Raw genomic sequence first — 17,561 nt, 5'->3', positions numbered from 1 at the left:
TATGTTCAAAGTGTACCTGGTAGGCCTTGTGCTTGGCATATTTACTTAAAATATCTTTCATATATGAAGTATTTTATTGATAATGATGGCAGCCTTCATTCCACCACGATTCCGTTTTCTAGGCCAAATAAAGATTGCCATCATATACAGTAATCTACATTCTACACACAGTAAATCTTCCATAAAGATGCTGAGGTCAGGTCTTTAGCTCTGTATTTAGTAGAGATGGCCAAAATTGTCTTGACTTTCAAAAGTGTTTATGCTTGTTGCTCTGTGTGAGCAGCAGTTAACAGGCGAGTATCATAATTTGGGTATCTTGCTTTGAATTTCACAGATGAAGTCTAATACCAGAAGACTAATGTAAATTATTTCAAAACTTACATGTAGCATCCAATACCATGAGATACATTTTATATCACATTCCAGAGGTCACAAAGTATTTAATTTGAAAGAGGCAGATTTTAAACATATGTAAAAAGCACTACCCTTTCATGAAAGGATCAAAGCTTTCAAAGTTTTCATTAGGAAGTTCCTAGCTTCAAAGGTGCCAACTCTATTACCCCACTTCTATAAAGATACTTTACTGATGCAGTGCAAGGCTGTAAAGCATAGTAGCAAACAGCTGGTCATAAAAGAAATTGATGATTATGGATTATACTGTAGTTACATTTTAAAGTGAAATGGCAATTGCTATATGAAATTATTTTGTCATACTCTGAAGGAGAAGATAAAAGTTGCAAAGCAACTTGCAAAGCAAAGTTGAAATATATATCTGTGGCAGAGATGATAGAGTGGTAGGACTGAGAAAAGGCAAAGGATTTGAGTCAGTGCAAGGAAGTCATCATCACTACACCCCTGATTTGAAAAATATTTGCTTCCGATCCATTTTCACAGCTCCTTCTTCATCTTACTTGTGTGGGCAGTCTTCCTGACCTCACCGACATCAGTGGTTTCAGAATATCTACTTACAAGAGCAAGAAAGTCAGCTTTCTCCCCTTTGCAAATGACACCAAATTCTGCAGCATGGGATGCATTGCATCACATTTCAACAGCAGTGAGGGCGAGTTTCATATTCCATAACTTCTGTTGTATTGTCAGCTAAAGTTACCTGAAGTTAAGAGAGGCTTCCTTTAACTGACCTTACATAACACTTAAGGCTGGAAAACGTGGTCTAAATCTCAAAGAGGTATGCAGATTGCCTGCACCAGTGCTACCTGCCTTAAAAAAAATAAGCTCCACCTCAGGCCATAAATTCCCAAAGGCCCAGGGAAGTCTTCTGTGAACCCTCCCTCTTTAACAAATCCCAGGGGAGGGATGTGCTGAAAGCAGTTCCCTCGTACAAGCAGGGGGATGGACATGCTTTCTGCCAAGCACGTCACGGTGCATGCAGCAGCTCCTGTTCATCCTGTGGGTCAGCCACAGCTCTCAGTTCAGTACAGTTCGCCGGGGAATCTGGGTACCTCACTGAGTTGTCCCAAATGGCTCCTTCAAGGTGCCTACTTTTTGTAGAGACTGCCCAGAGACATGAAATACCAAGTTTAGGGGCTCTGAGTACCCTTCTGAAATCAGAAACCTACTATTCAAGTGTGTGACTCACATTAAGTTGGGCACATATAATCAAAATCTAAACAAACTGTAAGAGCAATACATCAGGCAGACTTCAAAACCAACTGAAATTTAAAGTTTCTAGTCAGGTAATGAGGCAACAGCCAGTTGCATCAGTTTACACTGTATCTTTTAAGAACATGTAATGAAGTTCTCCTAAATGTTAATAAAAATTAACATATCCTTAAACATAAAATCCGTGAAAGAAGTCATTGTTTTCTTGCAGTTTTATGGACTGGTTTTTTATTTAACAGCATGTTTGCATTTGACCTATTGCATTTAGATATGCATAATACCTAACAATTTTGTGTACAGTATTTTTTGTAGAAGTCTTTTTAGGGTATAAGATTTATTTCAGGCTTTTGGACCTCATCATTCTGCTCTGGACCTGTTCTACCAGCATCTGTAATGAATACTTGTTCCCTCTGGAATTTGTTGAAATCTAACACCTTTCTTCATTCAGTTACCATAATTGATTATAGTATATAATAAGCAATTGGGAATCCTTAGTATTTGCCATTTAAAGAATTAAGTCTGCAAATTTGCAACTGGGCTTTGTTTTGTATTGGCTCAGTGACTACCCTTTGGCTTTTTGTATCAGGCAGATTGGCATAGGGAAACCGTAGGACCAATTTAAGCTCTAGGTTTAGGAAAAACCTTCTTAGAAGGACCAATTACTGGATCTACCCTTTTTATTAACACTCCCAAAACAACCTTGTCAGGTAGAAGGGATTCCTGGTGAGAACAGCTGTGAGGAGGCAGGTACATATAAGGATGAAAACAGGTTTGGCCAAAGAGTCCTTTTCATCCGAGCACTCCTTCACCTTCACAGTGGCTGGCCTTCCAGCTGGGAAGAAAGGCCAGACACCAGGACCAAGCCAAGCGCTGGACCAGCACTGAGTAGTGGGGTCCCTATTCCTTGTCTCTCTTGCAGTCACACTGCACAGCAAAAAATCAGATTGCATTTTTCACTCTGGTGGGAGTAATTGGCCTACAAAGCTGAATAATACACTGCAAATTTCAAACTAACTGAAAGAATTAGGAATAGTTTTTAATTTATACTCTAAGATAATGAGAGGTAAGAATGACCCCTGGAAGTAAAGCTTTGAAAGAAGGGAAGGTAACAAATTAATAAGTAAATAAAGACCAGTAGAAAGTCTGCTTTTGGATCTAGATGAATAACACTGAAGCAGTTGTGTGCACGCTGATATAAAGGGCTCACCTTGGGTATCAAAGGAATGAGAAACTTTTTTTTTTCTCACTCATGAAGTATGAAACCATTTCATACTTTCATTTCATACTTTCATAGTTAAAGAAGTAAGTCTACTTTACTAGGAGAAAAATAACCCTACTTCAAGAACCAGTTACATGAATAGTGTCATGTTATAATTTGTGAGAAGTTATATTTTGTTGTTTGCAAGGCTTTAATTGTTCTGGTTTTGTTCTTTAATAAAAAATGGAAATGAGTAGTGAAATATCTGTAGTGTTGATGAAAGCTAAGGTGGTGGAGAGGGTGAGGGCCCTGAGCCCTAGGGGAAGATGAGGAAGAGCAGGGACTGCAAACATCCCCATTGTCTGGAGCCTTAACTGAACTGCTGGGGATTTTTTTCTCCATTTCTATTGCTGCCCCTCCTCCTTCTCTTTCTACTCCTCTCCCTTCTTCCATCCCTCTCCTATTGCTTCCTTTTCTTTCATCCTTCTGAGCTGTGCCAATGTCAGGGGAGAGGTCCAGAGCAGGAGGGAAGATCCAGCATGTCTGAAATAAAAAAACATTACAAATAAAAGATAAAAAGGATCCAGAAATTCAAATGAACACACCCAATATTTTAAAATATACTTTCCTCTGTCTGTCACTGCAGACCAGTGTGACATGCGTCTCAATGATAGGGCTGATTTTGATCTTAAAAGATCTGAAAGTGAAAAGTAGCCAGTCTTATTCTGATTATGATGAATATTTACAACATTCATTAATATTTGTGACCAAGTATCAAGAATTTCTGAACCCATTTTAAAATTTCTGAGATGAAATATCACACTATATAGAATCTTAACTTGGGCATCAAATAAAAAAAAAAAAAAATTGTGGCATTCCTGAAATAGCTTATTTCTTTGAACTAAACTGTAATTATTTTCCTTGTAATGTCGCCTTTCACAAGCATGTGTGCATGAGTGAAAAACAAAATGTTATGGTGCATAAATGAAACAGGGAAAAAAGGCAAATACTTCATGAAGTCCGCAAAGGGTTTTATCCCTGTAAATCTGTTTTACATGAATACTGCTCAGACAATGCATTTTTGAGGGACAGTACAAAAACCTAAGGTAGAAATATAGATACATTGCGAAGAACAAAGATGAAGACCAAGCGGTGGTGAAGTGTATAACTTGTTCTGATTCTGTGACACAGTAGCTGCAGCTAACACTTTATAGTCCCCGGAACATATTACTGTGCTTACTTGAAACAGTTATTTCAAATTGCTGAGAACTCCAACTTTTTAACTCCTCAATTCTGACAAGTCCGTAAGATTTCTGAATCTATGAAGCATTATAATGTGGCTATAAGAGCTCACAGCTGCATCTTACTTTATCATGGTAGTAACACTACGGTATTTGGGCAATTAACTCTTAATACACTGAGTTTTGCACCTATTCCTATTATACCAAATGATTAATTTCTAATTTGGATTCAGCTTTTCTTCAGTTTCATACTGTGCTGTCAGTGAAAAACACAGCCTGTGTAAGCAGCTTAATGACATTTGCACAGGCACTCGGATAATGCCGCTCTGAGAATAAGACAGATCCTATGGTGGAAACATGTACGCTGTGTTCACATATTTCAGTATCTGTACAAAAACTTACAGAAAGCCCAAACAGATATTGAAGGAAATAGAAGAATTCATAATTTGTGGAAAAAAGGATGATATCATAGCATACTGGGCAGTGGCACAAATTGGCCGGTGCTTTTGCATCCTGCTACTCACAACAACTTGGGACAGATCTAAAGCAAGTCACTGAAATAAACTTTGTGTAAGAGCTGATTTATACAATGGTTAACACTCAGTCTTATAAAATTCCAACCTTCTCCAGAAAACTACCTGAGACAGGGAAAAATAAAATCTATCTGGATATTCAAAAATACAGGTTTTACTGGAATCTTTTATAACAAGCATGTACGTGAGGATATTAGTGGCATGACATCAATAGCTAAATATTTAACCTATGTTGCCTGGATCACCTCAGTTCACCAACTATTATTTTTGCATTATTATGTTAAAACATAATAAATGTTTTAACACTTATTTAACATTTTAACATAAAATAATAAAGCCTTCTTCAGAGCTGTCTAGAACTTTCAAATTCAGGTCTTCTGCTGTTTGTTGAGCTGTTTGTTGATCTACTAATGATTTTTTAACACTGTGACTATTTATCTACATTCATTTACATATGCAAAGTGCAAGTAGCTGATTCCATTGCCACCTACATAATCTTTATCTTTCCATTATTTCCAAAGGTTTCTCAAGTGAGATCTATGATTGTACCCAATAGCTCAAGACCCTGGATTTTAGAACAGGACTCTGTGAGGAGAACTCATTGAAGAATCAGGTTGTAGGATTACACTATATACCGTCAGAAAACTGGGTGAAGCAATGGAAAAGAGGAATGAAATCTTGGTCCCAGCAGAAATGTTTGGGAATTTTGTCATAGACCAGAACTGATTCAAAGTGTTTAGAAAGACATTTGCATTTCTGTAAAAAAAATTAGTGCAGAAGTTGAAAAGAAATTAAAGTAAAAACTTAAAGCAATAAAGATTCTAGCAGCCAAAAAAACCCCAAATCCTCTTAAATTAAATATTTCATTAGGAAATTAGTATTTTGACAGATGAGGGGGGGCAGGGCGCGAAGCATGGGATTCATCTCTTCTAACTTATTCCATCAAAAAAAGTTAGGAATTTAGTTTAAATGTCCCATCTAGATTACCTCTCATCAGTGAAAAGAGAGAAGCATTTTAGGAAGGTTGTTCATCTCAGCTATCCACAGATGCCTCTCTTGGGATGTAATCTGTAATTCTCTGGAGGTGTCTATATATCTCCATTGACTACAAAGCCTTGAGCGACTGTGTTAGACTTCAGTGACTAACTTTTAGATGGCTAAAATGATGACTAGCTTAGCTCTGAAAGCCTATTTTTTAAACAGCAAGGTTAAGTGAGATGAATTGAGCCTTTTGTGTAAATCACTTTATCAAAAAAACTACAGAAAAAAATGTTTCAACAGGAAAATTTGACCAGCGTCTGTATCAGTGATTTTAATAGGACCAGGGTTTAATTCTGCACCTTTCTGTTTCTATATCACCCACCAGAGCAGGGCACATGCTGAGGAATGGTAACACAGTATGCTTTTCTCATAAAATAATAAACAATAAAAATAGCATCAATGTCCTGATGAACTATCCCCCTAAAGCAAAAGTGACATAACATCAAAATTTAAATGTTGTCTCTCTTTTCATTGTGCATAATGTACATTAATCATCTACAACTTACAAGTGCACAACTAGAAGAGGCTAACCTCTTCAGAGCTAATCTTGCAGTTGTCCCATTTACAGAACTCCCATTTAACTGGAAGTTGTGTATGCAGGGATAAAACATAATTACATCCTTCTTCTTCTGCAGTTTGGAAAAAAAAAAAAGTGGATGTGAATTTATACAGTGGAGAGTACATTAGAAAACTGACCCACTGTGCAACATCTCAAGTGTTGGGTTTTACCCTGTGAAATCAGTGGCAAATACAAGATGAGAAATGAGATGATAGCACTGTTACTTTTGTTACTTAGAACACAGTATAATTAATCCCTTTTACAGGTACCCAGACAGGAAGTTTTGTTTTAATTATATCTTCAGGGTGTCTGTTTCATAGACACTGCCTGACAGTTTGCACAGCACATTTTTAAATGTTAGTTATATAACTTCTATCCTAATATTTATTGGGTGAAAAAGCTTTTGATAAAGTATTGTAACCAGGTAGAATTTCTTTTCTTTTATAAAAAGTAACTCTGCGTTACAGCTCAAGCTCAGAAGCATGATGATGCAATTACTAAAAGCACAGTGTTTCATTGTAAAAAGTCAGTGAGTTACTCTAACTCCCTCTACCCACAAGAAACGCTGCTAGCATTCAGTAACCCTTGAGTGCAGGCCTGGTGTGCAAAAATGCACAGAACTATCTTTGTTACATTTGTGCATTTTAATTTTTTGCATTTTATTCATTCATATTGTTCTAATAAAGAGGATGCCTAGGATAGTGCAAACATTTTAGTACTTCTGAACTCCATTATAACACAACCAAACAGAAAGAAGGACCAGCATTGTCAACACCATCCAAATATAATTCTTTGAGACTGAAACTCCAGTTCTTAAGTCAGCCTAAAAATACTGCATGCAAGGTATAACATGTGCAGTGCCTCTTCCAAACTGTAAAGTTAGCACTATTTAACAAGATGTGTCTTGTATCTATTTGACATAGATGCTGTTCAGCTCTGTGCAAAACTCTCAGCAAAAAAAAGAGACATCTTTTTACTGAATGAACTGTACTAATGCGATGTTTTTCTACAGAACAAATTTAGCCTTGCTTCAGTCAGGTGAAGAATTCCATTAATATTTGATTTGTGTCAGATAGCCCCTTTTTGTTGACCCTGCACAACACAAAGCGCATGCCTGACTCAAGGGAGGATCTTGATGAAAGCAACCGATGTGATTGAGCAGGCTGAAATAAAGGCTGTTGGTATGGGGCACAATTGGAAGACTGAGACCTGGCTTTCACCAAGTCATTTAATAATTATCAAGGTCTAATAATTATCATTGGATCCTTTATAGTTTCTTGTTCTTTAAATAATAATAATAATAATAAAAATAATAATAATGGCTTGTACTACCTTTTATAAGCTATGGCTATCCAAGGGACTGTAAGCAGTCCTCAGAGGACCACAGAATTGCCCATGCAAATTCTCAGCTCTTTTCAGAGCTCCACGTTGACTTAGTTGCTCAGACACTGCACATCAGTAGAGGCAACAACCACCGACACCAGGAGGCGGCCACCTGGGAACGGCCACTGATGTGGCCCAAGTTTAATCACAGCTCTGGGTGTTTTGGGAGAAAGACTCAGGAGTATGCAAAGGAAAAATAAAGAGCCTGGGAAGTGTCATTCATATTCCACCACGTTCATACCCACTGTTGGTCACCACTCATATGACATCCACCTCTGCTTCTTCAAACCTCTGCCAGCCAAGTCAGAGTAAAAATTATTATGTTTACTACCATAACCATGAAGGAACTAGAGCAGAGCAAAAACCTCTGTTCTTGAAACTGAAATGCAACTGCAAAATAGTTGAGCCCTGACATCCTGGCAGGGCAGCCGGCATGCAGGGAGCCTGGGCTGAATGCTGGGGAAGCACACAGAGGAGTACCACGGAGGCAATTTAACTCTGTACGTTTTGTCAAGTGGCAGTAGATAATACTGGTGTGTATAAATTTACTACACAGAGGAAGTTAAACTGTTCATTCTTAAACAAATGTGTTGGTTAAGCCCTAGAGGATAATTAATTAATGTAAGATTTCTGTTACTTCTCTGTCACACTAAAAACATCTCTAAAAATATCTATCTATATGATTCTATCTATTCGTCTACCTACCTATCTTTTTATTCCAGAATATCACAACGATAAAAACAAATTAATCATATTCACACTAAGCAACCTGAGATTTACTTAATAATTTGAAGGTCTACTTCATTATTTGCTTTAATTGTTGGCAGATGATTCATTGAGATGGAAAATCACACTTCGTTGTGCAAAAATAAACTTTTTCAGAAAATACTTCCAAAACTGCAGTATAAATGCTTTTGAAGGATTAAGTACATTATAGAGATTAGAGTGTCATTGTGAAATAGGAAAGAGTAGAGACAAGAAATAAAAATGGTACAAATTATTCTAATGTGTGTATATGCAAAACAATAATCTTCAAGCCATTTTACTCTGGTAATTGTTCAAAGATCATATAATAATATTGGTACCTTCACAAAGGTGAAAATGTTACATTGTAATCTTCATACCATTTAAAAGTAGCATTTTGTTTTCTTCTGTCAGTCTGGATCTGAGTTTAAGGAAGCTACGAACTGGATGACTGTGTAGACAGTGTCACAGATTACATAATTTTTCATCAGGAAATAGTCATCGTTAGCCTTCTGTTCAGAAATTCTGTAAGTACTTAAAACATAAAGGAGTCAGCTCCAGAATTTGACAGAGCACCGCATTCTCTAAGAAGACCAGGGGAAGTTAAAAACATTCATCTGAGGGCAGACCTAGCAGTCTTCACAATCCTACACTTTAAACACTATTGAGCTTTTTTATCTTTTTATCTTTTGAAACCGACAATGCAGGGATTGAAGAAAATAGGAAAAATTGCACTGCAAAAGAGAAATAAACTGCTTTTAGAATAATGCTTTAGAGGACTAGAGAGCTAAGATATAAGCAACCTGGGAAGAAACTAATAAGGAAAAGATATTTTAGAAAGCACTGTAGCCAACATTCACCTTTATTCCTGATAGAAGGCAGTCCCTGATACATCATTGGCTCAAGCCCATTCAGGTTCCCCCGGCTGGTATGAATACAAAATACTAAAAAAAAAAAAAAGATTCTTGGGAGTTTAAAAGTCAGAGTGTTGCAGGAGAAATTCCTGAGAGTCCTTTGCTGTTACATTCTAGCCAGAGAAATTCAAATTGGTTAGGCAGCGGAAGGGAAGGTCCGCACGGCACAAAGCCTATCTCACCAGAAGAAGGCATATCCACAAGCCCAGCTCTGGGTAGAAACATTCGGGCTGATGTGAGAGCCAGAAACCGGACTGCCATGTTTGCAGCTGAAAGCAGAGCAGGCCAGCTTGGGCAGCAGAGGATTTGAATGCAGCTACCCTGCTTCTGCTGCAGCCTGACTTTGGTCAGAGTCCGTCTCAACATCCCTTCCCAGCACTGACCACACTACCGGGAACCTCACCCCAGTAAGCCCAGCAAACGTGAATGAAAAGGGACTGTGATTGGTCTCTAGAAATGTACTTTGAAGAGGAGCAGAGACGTGGAGAATGAACCTCATTGTCTGGGGACAGCAACGGCTCCCAAGGGGCATAAACCATCTGAGAATAAATTTAGGACAGGAATGAGGTTTCTAACAGCCTGAAGAGTGAGGCTCTGCCCTGCCTTTGAAGAGGTGCAGTAGGAGTGATGCCCTAGCTAAATTTAAAACGGAGCTTGCTGAATCTGAACAACATAAGAAGACCAGCCTAGTGTCACAGCAAAACAGAGTTGATGACTCCACAGGCCTCTCTAGTCCTATGTCCATGTAGAAAAATGCGAGAAGATATGCTTCTGTTGCCAATTCAGGGCACTATAGCAGCTAAAAACATGTATTTATGAGTCAGTGCTCTGGGCAGTATACAGTTAGTAACTTCTGTTCACCTGTTCATTTTTATTTGCTAGTAAGTACTGCTAATAATAGTTATGGAGGAAGAAAAGAAAAATTGCTTTCCAAAGCTTTCAGTTTACAGACCTTTAGAAAGCTATCTTAACTTCCTAAGCTCTCCTGAATATCAAAACAGATGTAAAGAAAAATAGAAGATGTCATTTAAGTCTGGACAATCGTCACTTTCAGGAGTTAGGGCAGTACAAGTACAACTCATACTAAATATAAGAAATGTAATTATATCATCACTTGTAGAAACAACGCTGTGTTCTTAGACAAAATTTGTATTCATCTCAAAAACACAAAAGGACAATTGTCTTTTACACTGACTACGGCTTTCCAAACATGCTCTCAACAGCATTAGTCATAGCATAACTATGGAAACACCAAGCTGGAACCGATTTCGCCAACCCAAATCCTACTGTGCTGACATACTGCAGGAGGCAGAGGTATTCTCTTTCAAAATTAGCTCCTTATTCCTATTTTAAGGTCCCTAGGCTGTTTGATATATATGAAATCATACAACCTCAGATTGCTGCAAATGAAATGTATGTGTATTAATTACCATGCTACTCAGACAACAGGTGTTTTGCAGATAAAATCTGGGTGCTGAAAATAGTGCATTCCTAAAACTTTCTTTCTCAGTCTTCAAGATAAGACTAGGTGAGAAGGATTAGATCTTCAGTCAGCAACTATCTGTACAAAATTACTCACACGACACACCTGCAATATTAAAAGAAAGGACGAAAGGCACATCATTCTGGAAACTGCTAGTCTAGTTACTTTATTTCAGCACTCTAGCAATATAAAAAATATTTTGCTTGCTGGCAGTTCCACATAATTTAAAGAAAAACTTTAATTTAAAAATAAGGAGGGATGGAAATAAAAAGAGGGGTGGAGGATAAAGTTTCAATCACTCTCGTGTTTTAATGGCTTGCTTTCAAATTAAATCATGAAAAAATAAGCAGGCTGAGTCTTCTTAAAATGTGGAGTATTGACCCAACAGATCGTAACTATTTCAGAGAAGTCATCATAATCCGTCATGCAAATATCTAGACAGTGTTTTTTAGACATATGGATTATTGACCCCGATATACTGCCAAAAGTGTTCCATCATGTCAGAGCAGAAGCCATGCATAAATATGTGCTAAATGTTTTTATTACATTTAAGCTGGAAAAACCCACCGTAAATACATAACAGATATGTTTCTAGAAAGACAAATGAATTTATTTTTCAACATGACTAATTGCACGAGAGAATGCTGAAGACTTCTTATACACACTTTCTACTTTAAAGGAAGCTGTTAAGTTACAAGAATGTAAATACAAGTGTTAGAAGCCTCAAACTTCCGAATGCGTTTGTCATCCTACAAATTATTTCTGCTTATACCACAGTAAGAAAAGAAATATATCCCCTGCAACTTACTTTAGTTTCCACACCTGAATACACAGCATATCTTTATAGTTATAAATCCCTAAAAGCTGTTTATATAAAATACGTTAAGCAATCCCACCACAATAAAGTAAACAACAGAGAACACTGCAGATCCAAGCATTCAGCACTTCAACTTTAGCATAATATTGGATTATATCCCTTTCTGAAAAAAAACCCCAACAAAACAACAAACCCAAACAAACAAAAAAAACCCCCAAAACCAAAAACCAAACCCCAAAACAAAACCAAAACCGAACCAAACAAACAACAAAAAAACCCAACAAAACAAAACAACCAAACAAGCCAAAACACCTGTCATGTGGAAAAATCTTTCGAAATTGTATTACAGGGAACCAATATCCTGTCTCTACATCAGGGGCAGCCTCTGTTAAGCATTTAAGTGCTCTCAATGAAAAGTAACAGTTTCTTCTCCAATCCTGAACTCTCAGTGACCGTCACGGAAAGTAACAGTTTCCCATTCCCCGTCAGGCAGTGGCATTAATAATCATCAAAACAAAACGAAACACCTTCAAGCAAATATCTGCTGCTGATTAATCTCCATCCCAATGAATTAAATTCATAAGAGGCAACCTGCTGCCTTGTTTACGCCTTTTTAATATGAGGAGCAGAAGTTGGATATAAGGGTTTTGCTGCCCTTAGGGCTCCGAAATATGCCTCATGTGGCAGTGAGCCAGCTCTCCGAGGGAGCCTCCTTTGCTGTTTCTCTCACAGCTGTTTTCTAATGGATAATTTTTAAACAGACACACACAAACACACAAGTCACCACAATACAGGGCTCCGGTTTTTGGTTTTGTCTAAAGTCCTGCAAGTATTTGTACTCATAATGAGCATCTCAAGGTTTCATCCATTTCGGTTTGGGGTTTAGTTTGGGGGTTTTGGGGTGGTTTTTTTAATGGGAAGGGGGAGTTGGGAGGGGGTGTCTGGATTTTTTCTTCCCCAGCTGCCTTCCCCTCTATACAGCACAGCACATAAAACACCTCTTTTCAGCTTAACCGACCTAGGCTCAATTAGTGCAACATTTTGCACACATACAAGCAATTAAGAGACAGATATTTAGTTCAGTCCTCATGTGTATTGCACAGAAACATTTAGTTAGGGGTGGAAAGAAATTTCTTTAAAAAAAAAAAAATCTCACAATGTAATTTACACAGCGTGGAAACGCCTACAAGGAGATGAAGTACCTGCACTGGGGAGATGTTCAGTTGTTCACTTCATCTTCCGTTGACAAGGAAACCAAACCGCACTTCATTCTCCAGGAAAACCTTCCACTGCCATCATTTGAAAATGTATTTATTTGTATATATGTATATATCTATCATCATCATCATCATCATCATGATAATAATAACCATCATAAAATACTGCTGGCAAAAGAATAAAAAAGTCAAGGTGCAAAATGTGCAAAAGTAAGGATCATCCCTTTGGCATTCTGTTTTGCTTTGTTATCTTTAAGGAGGAAAAAAGTATTTAAAAATTATAACTGTAACACACTGCAAGAAAAGTTTCATATTATAAACAGGCATCAAAAACTGAAAAAGAAGAAAAAAAAACCCTGCTGATTGCACCGAGTGTCAAAAAAAAAAAAAAAGAAACAATAACAAAAATAATAAAATTAACATCTTGCTCTGTGGCTTCCACCAGTATTGCAAGATTACAAACTCTCTGTAAACACTGCTGTAAAATGCATTTGCAATTCCCATCTCTTTACGAAAAAAAAACCCTTAAAAAACACCCAAAAATAAAAATAAAGCAACACCAGAGAAAATCCTCTGCAAAAAGAGTTAGAAACATGCCTTTTCTCTTATCTTTAAAAAATCAGCATCATATTTCACATCGCTTTTCCGTGCCACAACAAAACCAGTTGCATATATAGATATATAGCTACTAAATGTATATCAGTTGTTGCTGGACTGGCAAGTCTGTATTATTAATATTATCATTTTTCATTCCCAGTGACTCCCGGCCCCAGCAGCACCTTTTGCTCACAGTTTAGTAACCATCGCATGCTAGGAAAAAAAACTTGTCATCAGCAAAAGATCAAATCCATTTAAACAATAATCAAAGAGGAAGAAAAAAAAAGCAAAAAAACAAAAAAAAAACCAAAAAAAAAGAAAAAACAAAAGGAAGAAAAAAAAACAGGACAAAAAAAGGAGGACAAGAATGTCAGCGGAAAGGTACTCACCGAGCGGGAGTAAAAGGGAGGAATAAAAATGAGAGTTACTATAAAATACAGTATGGCGGTGGAAGAAGGAATGAGGCGCTTTTTTTTTTCTCTCCTCTCTAGTCTCTGCCTCCGGCAACCGCCACGTGATCCGGAGCCGGGCGGACTGGCAGCCGGGAGGGCGCAGCGGCGGCGGCGGCGGCGCCGGGCGCGGGCGCGGACGCGGGCGCGGACGCGGATCCGGCCCCGAACCCGGAGCCGGCCCCGGCCCCGAACCCGAACCCGAACCCGGACCCGGACCCGGACCCGGCGCGGCCCCGGCCCGGCCCCAGTCCGCCCCGAGCCCGCCGCAGCCGCCCGGCTGCCGCCGCCCCGCCCTGCCCCGCGCTCCGCACCCGCGCCGCGGCGGCCGCCCGGGCTCGGCGGGTGCCGCTCGCACACGCGCTCACGGGCTCGCACCGAGGCGCGGGCACGCAGCCGGTCTGCGCGGGCGAGGCGCGGAGGCGGGCGCGTCTTGCGCGGCAGCGCAACTTGCTCGCCGGCGCCGCGCGAAGTTGCCGCCCGGCGCCGCCCGCCCGCCTGTTGCCCTCCGGCCGCGGCGGCCCCGCCGGTGCGGCGCCGCTCGCCCCCGGGACCGGGGCCGGCGGCGGGCGCGGCGCGGCGCGGCGCCGGGGTTTGCCCGGCTGGGGGGTGCCGTGCCCCGGCGGCGGCCCCGGTCCGGCGCCGGGCTCCGCCGTGTGTGCGCTCGGGTTACCCCTCCTGCCGCTCCGGCGGGGGGCGGGGGGGGGCTGCGCAGGGGGGTGCCGTGTGTGTGCGCACGCAAGGGGGTAGCCCCCACCGCCCAGCTCGCCCCTCTGCACCGGGGTGCCCGCTCGGCTGCCCCGATTCCCCGCGTGTACACGGGGGCGTCCCTCCCGCAGCTCCGGCTCACCGTGCGTGCGCGGGGGCACCCCGGCATGCGGAGAAGGCACGGAGGGGCACCCCCTGCCGCCGCTTCAGCTGGGGGTTTGTGCAGAGGGGCACCGCGCCCGCCGCTGCAGCCGGGGGGGGTGCGCACGGGGGTTCCCCTGCTGCCCCTCCCGCTGGGGGGGTGCGCGCAGCTCGGAGGGTTTCTCTGCCGTGCGGTGGGGCTGCAGCTACCGTGCCACCCAGTCATGACGGAGCAGTGCTTCTCCGTCGCCTTCCAGGGAGCGTTCCCCATGTGCAGCTGGGGAGAGGAGGAAAGGTACTGGCAGTCCCATCTGTTACGATGTGCTTTTGTTTCTTGGCCTCTCCCCCGCTGCGTGGCCTCTCCCTCCTCCCGTCCTTCCAGTGGCCGGGCTGTTGCTTCCCGTAACAAAGTTACTGGCCGAGGTGGGAAGGGAACAAGCGTTTTCGGAGGGGGTGGCTCACCGCGGGGGGAGGCAGGGGGGTGCGCTCCCGAGCGCGGCCCGCCGTGGCTGGCAAGTAGCGGGGCGCAGGGCAGTGGGCTCGGAGGCTGGGTGAGCCCGGGTGGGCACCCTCCCACGGCAGCGCAGGCAGCTGCCCGCAGCCTCCCCTCTTCGTGGTGGAGGTGTTTGGGGCTGGGCCCCAAAGCACGCACAGGAGCGGCCCCGAAGCGGCTCTGTGCTTGGCCGGGGGGGCAGCTGTGTCCCTTTTCCTTTAACAAACAAGAGATCTACGGGAGCAGGCTGCGTGCTACTGTTGCCGAGAGTTTCCTCCAGACGCTTGCTTTTCCCTTTTTAGCTCTCCTCGCCTGTCTCCTTACTAACAAACACAGCACTGGCAGCGAGCGGCGGGGGGCTGCGAGCAGCTCTGCTCCGGCTCCGGCTCCGGCTCCGGCTCGGGCTCCGGCTCCGGCTCCGGCTCCGGCTCGGGCTCCGGCGGGCAGGAGCCCCTCGCCCAGCCCCGCCAGGCCCCAGCCCGCCGCCTCCGCTCGGCCCGCCAAGGCTGTGGCCTCACTGCACTGACCCCCAGAATGTTCACAGCCAACAACCTCCCCCCAGACTTACTTAATTACTGCTTCAGCAGTAGAAGGAAGAGCAGCAAGAGACATCTGTACGAGATAAATTAACAGAGGAATAGAAGTGCGCATCCATAAACCAGGCGCTGTGATGGAGGGGGCGATCTAGGCGACAATTCCCCCCTCCCTCCTCCCCCCTTCTTCTCCACTCACTTTTTTTTTAGAGCCCCTCTCTTTTCATCCGGGTCAGGAGGCAGGCGATACAGTCAGGTTATTACTCTATAAAAATTACTCTGGCCAGTAGGAGGATGCCCTGCTATATAAAAGACTGGTGAGGGCACCAGCCTGCCTTCTTCGCATCCTCGCACAAAGCTTTTTCCCTTGCCCTGACCATTTCTTTCTTTCTTTCCTGTCCTGTATCTCTTCCCCAGTGCTTCCAGAAAATGAAAAGAAATGCTCCCTTTCTTCTTTGCTCTCAACTTCTTCTGTGAAGTATAAAAAGAACACTGGCCAAAGTTTAAAAATATGTACAAGCAGTTATGTTTTCTTGCTTGCTTTTTATTTTGGCACTCGGCTTGTTCTGGCATTTCCTACCAGTCCTAGTTGTTCTCTACCTGCTAAGTTTGGCTCTCAGGAGTCGAGCCCTACCTCTGAGAAGGTTTAAAACAAACAAACAAACAAAAAAAAAGGAAGTCCTTAAAGATACAAAAATCTGCAAGAAATGGAAATGTTTGGTGCAAAAACTAACCAACTTAATCGTACAATATTTTACATACGTATGACAATGAACTCAGTCATATTGTCATGATGGTATCGTCATGATGGTATCACAAACTATCACATCTTGAGATTTCAGGTGTGGGAGGTGTATTTCCCTGGATGGTGCACTCTGATTTTGAATAGCATTATGTACTGCCTGCAGAAATACAGTTCAATGGCTGACGTGGTTTTTAAATGATATTTGATATCAAAACATGTTTGCAGAATCGAGGCCTAAATAACAATCCTATTTTGTTGTTGCTTTTCAGTTTCCATTACTGTTTATGTAATTTTTGAGCACATATGTCTTCCTGAAATAGCAACAACAAAAGTTAAAGGGTGGTGTTTTATTAATCCAAAGTTGTATAATAGATCTGACTTGTAAATTTGCATCACGTTGACACATATATGGGAAACTGGATACATACATTTTGGACAATATCTTTTATGTATTATTTACTCAGTAGATTCCAAGAACTAGGAATAAGGGAAACATGCAAATATATCTGTTTTCCTTTTCAATGTGTATGTATTGATTTGTTATACTATAAGTGAGTTAAAAAGTCATTATGATACATTGGGTAAATCTGGATGTAAACACTTCAAGGTGCAGGGCTTAGGGGCAGCTTCAAGTCCCAGGGCGGTGCAGTGAGCTGGTCCAGACCAGGTCTAGAAACAGAGCTGAAGGGGATCCAGACTCAGAAATGGTGACAAAATCACTTCCTGCTATAGTTAGTATTGTAAATACTGTGAAAATGAACTGGTTTTTAAGGACTTAATCTTAGGGTTACCTAAGGAATCACCAAAGTATGCTTCTGTTACTTTTCTGCTTACAATCCATTAAGGTGAAGTAAGCATTAGGGAGTAAGAGCTGCAAGAAGTTTGGCAAGAATATATGTTTGGAATAGGTTACAAGCAAGCAAGTAAGAGGTTGGGAGAATGTTATTTTCACAGAATCCCAGGAAGCCTTTATTCATCAGTGTCTACTTTCTGGCTACTGCTGCTCGAAGTTTCCTCCAAGAGCAGTTGTACACTTGATGCTGGACCAAAAGGAAGGAAAGTTCAGCACATTGCACACATTATAGCTTGGTTATGCGCAGTGCTGAACAAAGTATATGGTAAAAGAAGGCAACTGAAAAAGAAGG

The 17,561-nt window shown here is 41.7% G+C and overlaps 1 protein-coding gene across 10 annotated transcripts in view; it reads right to left on the bottom strand.

The window, feature by feature from the left end:
• Positions 1-15,986, bottom strand: part of RALYL (RALY RNA binding protein like) — a 402,380-nt gene extending 386,394 nt beyond the window's left edge. For 6 of the 10 annotated variants that reach the window (XM_069779583.1, XM_069779584.1, XM_069779582.1 and 3 more), the window contains exons 1-2: positions 13,737-13,876; positions 12,736-12,822 (exon numbers count right to left, since the gene is read on the bottom strand). The gene's annotated coding sequence lies outside the window, so the exon portion shown is untranslated. Of the gene's footprint in view, positions 1-12,735; positions 12,823-13,736; positions 13,992-15,706 lie in introns of those variants that run through there. The other 4 variants (XM_069779591.1, XM_069779593.1, XM_069779585.1 and 1 more) reach the window with 3 other exon arrangements.
• Positions 15,987-17,561: the final 1,575 nt, after the last annotated feature.

Source organism: Haliaeetus albicilla, chromosome 3, assembly GCF_947461875.1.
Source record: "Haliaeetus albicilla chromosome 3, bHalAlb1.1, whole genome shotgun sequence".
Taxonomy (NCBI): domain Eukaryota; kingdom Metazoa; phylum Chordata; class Aves; order Accipitriformes; family Accipitridae; genus Haliaeetus; species Haliaeetus albicilla.
This window is presented reverse-complemented; position numbering and strand designations above follow the sequence as displayed.